General features: G+C 26.8%; 2 non-coding genes across 2 annotated transcripts; both read right to left on the bottom strand.

Annotated features, from left to right (window-relative positions):
- Positions 1-3,893: 3,893 nt before the first annotated feature.
- On the bottom strand, positions 3,894-4,014 carry Trnal-caa. Its single transcript has 2 exons — positions 3,977-4,014; positions 3,894-3,938 (listed from the first exon to the last, which is right to left on the bottom strand). It is a non-coding gene; the product is annotated as a tRNA-Leu (tRNA).
- A 723-nt stretch (positions 4,015-4,737) lies between these two features.
- Trnav-cac lies at positions 4,738-4,810 on the bottom strand. The gene has a single exon. It is a non-coding gene; the product is annotated as a tRNA-Val (tRNA).
- Between the last annotated feature and the right edge of the window lie 1,210 nt (positions 4,811-6,020).

The raw sequence follows: 6,020 nt of genomic DNA, 5'->3' as shown, positions 1-6,020 counted from the left end.
CATACTGAATTTTTATGTTTTAATTTAAAATCTCAGCTGTAAAGAAATTTTGAAATTGAATTTCGATATAAGACCTAACTTTTTTCGTATGTTTATTTTCATGAAACTTTCATGTATTAACTGTATCATTTATCCCGAATAATAACTTTCCACGGCTATCTATGGAAAAATGGTTTAAACGGGTTAAAATTAGTAAAGAAAACTTGTAAGCGTGTCACTTATCGAATAGAAGAAGGTATGTTGAAATAGTTCCACAAAATACCGTCTTTAGAATAAATTTCTCCTAAACGTTTTAAAAGAAATTTATTCTAAAGCAGTTTTAAGCTAAAACTGCTATTTTGCATTTTGGGGGGCATTTTTCAGGCACAATATAAGTTGATTAGCTACGTGAAATTCTAAAATTATTGAGTAGAAACTATTCCTTAAACATTCTTAAATAATTGAAAACACTTTAATTTACAAAAAGTCAGTGACAAGCACTCCTTTTCCCATTTTTTCCAAAATCCATTTTTTCCATTTAAAAATGTCTTTTTTTGGAAAAAGAAAAAATTGGGGGGATCGATCACCAAAAATCGACAGTGGAATTTGTCTAGGTAATAAAAGACTACTCTACTTTCGACCCTACTGGACACTGTTTAAAATGTTTACGATGATAGTATAATGTAATCGTCTAAAATTTCGATCTCTGGTTTTTAACGGATCTTTGCGTTTCGGCAATCACAGTATCCGAAAACCATAAAATTTTAACGGTGTCTATCTGCCTGTATGTCTGTTTATATGTCTGTATGCCTGTACGTTTGTATTATTGTATGTCTATACGTATGGTTACCTGAATGTTGTAGTCACGCTACTTTTGAAGGATTTGTCCAATCAAGACAGCCTTTGATACACTTCTTGAGATTCCCAAAATGAAGGATAATTTCGGTAACTAAATATTTCTAACCAAAATTTAAAAAATTAGAGCATTTTGAAAATTAAAAAAAAATTTGTTAACTCAAAATGTTTTCTCAAAGTTTTTTATAGATAGGTCGAAGAATTTCAAATTATCCCAATAAAATTTTCAATTTCGATGGAGATTAAAAAAGTTATATACTTTTTAAAATGTTGAAAATGTTCAGAAAAATAGAAAAAAATATTTTTTTAGAAGATTAGGAAACTTCATTTAAATTCATCACGAGATATCAAATACATTTATAAACTATGCCATTTCAATTTTTCGCTTAGACAAACATTCGAAAAGTTTGAGCTCTTTCAAAATTTGAATACAAATTTTTTATGAGATTTAGAAATTTTTGTCAAATTTTTTGGTACGCGTCAAAAAGACTTGCAAATTATTCTGATGACAGTTTTTAATTCGATAAAACTTTAAAATTTTTAAAATTTTCAAACAAAAAGGGAAAAAAATTGTCATTAGGTTAAGAAATAGTAATCAAAATTTCTACTAGACATAAAATATATATTTTTCGAAACTATTATCATGGAATTTCTTATTTGACAAAAATTCCAAAAGTTGGATCATTTTCAAAAATATGCAATTTTTGTTTTTTAAGAGATTTTAACAAGATTTACAAATTCATCTTGATGAAGTTTTTCAATTGGTCACAGGTTATCGAGCGCGAGTTTCATAATGAGAATGTAATCGTCACAGCCGTAGGTGCTTTGAGAACATTCTTTAAAAACAAATCGAAAAAAATTTCAGTTACAATTTATGGCTGCAATTCCTCAGAAGTTTAAATCATAGTTTTCGATTTCATTTATAGTATTTTCGATATTTGAAAAAATTTAGTTAAAATATACGCATTAAACGTACGAAAACGAACTCGAAGCGCGAGTGAGTACCCGCGCGCTCAAACTTGGGGGGAAGCGCCGCGAGCGTAGCGCGCTATGAGAATATGCCTGCGCAGTGGGCATATTTTTTTCCAGAAATTTCGCCAAAAAAATTTCAAATACGTTTTGACTATTTGAATTTGTCCATTTAATCCAAAACATTCGTTTGTTCTTTCATTTTTATAACAAAACTAGGTAAACTGAATGAATTCATGTAATTTTACTGAATATATTTTTTTAAGAATACTGTTTTTAGAATAAAATTAGGTATATTACTGTTTGATTGAAAACATTATTTTCGGTAAAGATTTAAATACAAGATGCACCGTCTGCTTAAAAAACAAACTTTTATTTGTTATCAAAATAATGGTTTAAAATAAGGGAACAATTAATTGCTAAACAATAGGCACGAGATCTTTTTTCCGGCTTTGGCAACTTTCTTGTACCGGTACCAGTTTTTCATGTACATAATTACATATATCAAAAACATTGCTACATAGCAATAATAACTTATAATAACGATAATAAAAACAAATAACAATAATAATATTACAACTTACTGATTACTAACAGAATGAATTTTTAATTGTATAAATATATAAAGCTGACGCTCTTAGTAAAACTTTACACGTTCAGTGTAAATTATTATTATTATATTATTAAATTATTGTATTCTTTTTAATGTGCGATTTTTCTATCTGTATAAAATGTCATCATAAGAATAGGATATCTTCGAAACTTATTAATTTCTATTTCCATAGTGACCACCGCATAGTTTCTTATTCCCCAAAAGAGAACGTGTTTTCAATATATTTCATTCCTTCTAATTGTACCGATAGGCACACCTCACATAGATATCTTGTATTCCGCAAAAGTGTTCATATTTCTAGTTTATTTAATTCTTGTTAATCAGTTCACAAAATATGTATAAAAAATCTTTTAATTCCTTCATGTGGAATATAAATTAAAAAATTTTAATTCTAATCAATTCAAGTCTGCCTCTATAGAATTAAAATTATTTTAATTAGCATATTTTACATTAATACTTTTTTAAATACGATTAAATAAATTATTAATATACCAATAAATATAAAATTGAATATTTTTCTAATTTATAAGTTATAAAACGATTTAATAATAAAAGAATAGGTTAAATAAATGCGTCTGTTAAATTTTAATAAGTCGATTGCGAGGAATAGGATTTGCAATTTTTCTTTACCTGTTGGAGGATTTTGAGACGGAGGAAAAATCGCGTATTCATAGGAATACAAATTCTTAATTTTTCTGAATTCAACGCTTATTACCGGGATTGTATACAAATCGATCTCAAAATCATATTGAGTTACAGAAAGAGGTAAGTTATTATTATTCTATGCTTTTTTTATTTAATTATTTCTTGACATGCTTTTCATACTTATTGGTTTTTCTTAAAATATTTTCTTCTTTAAATTATTATTAAAACTATTGTAAATACTAAATTTAGACTCTTAAATCCATGTTATATGTACCCGATTTCTACTGTACCGACATTCTTTTATTATGAATTTATTGGTTGTTGTGAAAGATTGAAAAATTATTAAATTTTGTAATCGAATTTAAAGTCAATATAGTCAATGATTTTATTTTCCCGCTACTTTATCCACTTAAAAAGCAGTAATTCAAATTGCTTGGTTAAATAATTAATAATAGCACTGTTATTTTTTATTTTTAACTCAACAGAGTAATAAAACGGTTAGAACGTGTTCTGAGTATCAAAATAAAATTAATATTCCATCCATAGTTAGCTAATATTATGTCAATTTATTGCTATAAATATAAATTTGAAATGGAATTAATTTAATTTATTGGATAATTTTGATATTCCATATTTATATAATTTATTCACTAAAAGTGTTTGTGCTGCTTATTGGAATTCATTGTTTTACTCAAATGTTTGTTTATCGGGGCGGATTTTTTCCCCAAATTTTCAGTTAAAATAAAATAATTGACGGCTCATTTTGTCATAATAAGAATTAATTATTTCAATATGTAAAAATAAAAAGTAGATTATGAGAAACAAAAAAATTTGTCAGAAGTGGGATTCGAACCCACGCCCTCAAAGAGGACCAGAATGCCCAGAACTCAGCTAACAGCTGAGAAGGTTTATAGCCTTGAGTCTGGCGCCTTAGACCGCTCGGCCATCCTGACAGTTGAACGCAAATGCGAAAATATCTTATATGAAATGGGGAACAGAACCGTCTATGTTGAGAGACGTAAGGGAGCACTTGTTCAGGGCCGTCACACCTGAATTAAAGATAAAATAAATATTTTCTTAGTTTGTTCTTATTGAATATTATAATTCATTTCTTTTTAAATGTTAGATTTGTGAATAAATTTAATAACAAAGTAAATTAATCATAATTATGATCAATTTTCTTAAACAGATTAACACACAAATATACAGACAAATACAGATATTTGTTATGACATTATATTATTTTGCAACTTATGATCATGAATTATTGTTAATTTTCTTTCTGTAAAAGTAGGTAAATTTTTGTCTGAGCTATAATTTTGGAAATTAGTTTAAAAAAAATTAAATTCTGAAAATATCAATTGCTATATATGTTTATTTTAAAAACACCATCTATGAAATACAAAAAAACTGTATTTGTTAACGGAAATGTATTGATCATATAATTTCAATACTGGTAAATTAATTTTTAATTTAGGAACATCCATCTGCTTGGCATTTAGTTATAAGAAAGGAATGGAGGACCTACAATCTATATCCTATATTACTATCAATATTTAAAATTAACAATTTTGGACTGATATCAAATAAAAATATTATTCGTAAAAATTAAAATTAAATATTACATGTACAAACAGTTAATAGGTACAAAATTATTAGAAAATTGTGTAAAAAAATGTTTCCGCCCGGGATCGAACCGGGGACCTTGTGCGTGTGAAGCACACGTGATAACCACTACACTACGGAAACAGCGGTGCAACGGAATGTTTAAACGTGGTATTTAAAGTTGGGACGATAAGACAGTTCCTAACTTTACCTATCGAAAAATAAAAATTGTACGTTTCGTTAATTTCTACCAGTTTCTAGTTTCTACAACAGCGATCGCCTGAAATGAATCGATAAATTGATTAATCAAAACATCATTAAACATTTTTTTTTAATTTACATATTTTTGAGCCATGTGCCATTGATTCTAGAGAGATTTTTTTTTAGGTTTTTGTCAAGGATTCTCGAAGTAAGATTTTTAAGCATTTTTCATTATAATTTTAAATATAATATAATATATAAATATAATTTTAAATGTAATTATTTACCATTGTACAAAAGATTTAATATAATGGCTCTTGATGACAGAAGAACTATATGCTTTCTTAAATCAATGTACAAAATGCTAGATGGGAAAATAGACTTTCCATACATTTTAAGTCAAATACTTTTTCAGGTGCCTTCGTATGAGCTAAGATCTCATAATGTATTTTACATAAACTAGAAAACAAAAAAGGTCTGTAACTCTCTGATGTATGATATGTGCGTTAAGATGAATGAGTTATGTAAATGTTACCCTGTTACGTTTTGATATATCTAACACAACGATGACTAAACTAAGTATTATTGCAACAAAATTTGTTCTTAACAAAGAAAAAAGTAATATTAAAAATCACGTAAGAAATGTGAGTGAAAGTAGATGATGATAGGATTATAAATAAAAAGTAGAAATGATTAACTTTGTTTTAATTTTAGTATCTCGATTATTATAGTAGCATAAATAATCCCTGTAATTGGTTGCATAAACTGCTGGTTGTTAATAAACTTGAATTGAATTTTTCAAATCTGAAAAAATTATACTATCATAAAATTGTCAGAAAATTCGAGCTACGAAAAAAATAGTATAGCGTTATTTGATTGATAGGGTGGAGAAAAAACTTGGCCAATAAATGAATTTTACGTAACTTTTACCGCAAAATCGAGTAGAACTATTATTTTTTCCGTATATCTTGCATATTAAAATAGATCTTTTAAATAAAAATGGTTTAAACGATTTAAAAATTAAATGAATTAACTATTACATATTTCGTTGAATTTTTATTTATGAACCACTTTGTAAAAAAATTTATTTTTTTATTCAAGATTGATCATTTTTGTTTAAAATTGAAATGTTATCCATTATAGTTGAGAATTT

The sequence above is a fragment of the Belonocnema kinseyi genome, chromosome 2, assembly GCF_010883055.1.
Source record: "Belonocnema kinseyi isolate 2016_QV_RU_SX_M_011 chromosome 2, B_treatae_v1, whole genome shotgun sequence".
NCBI lineage: Eukaryota > Metazoa > Arthropoda > Insecta > Hymenoptera > Cynipidae > Belonocnema > Belonocnema kinseyi.
The sequence above is the reverse complement of the archived record's forward strand: the minus strand, read 5'-3'. Positions and strand labels throughout refer to the sequence as shown.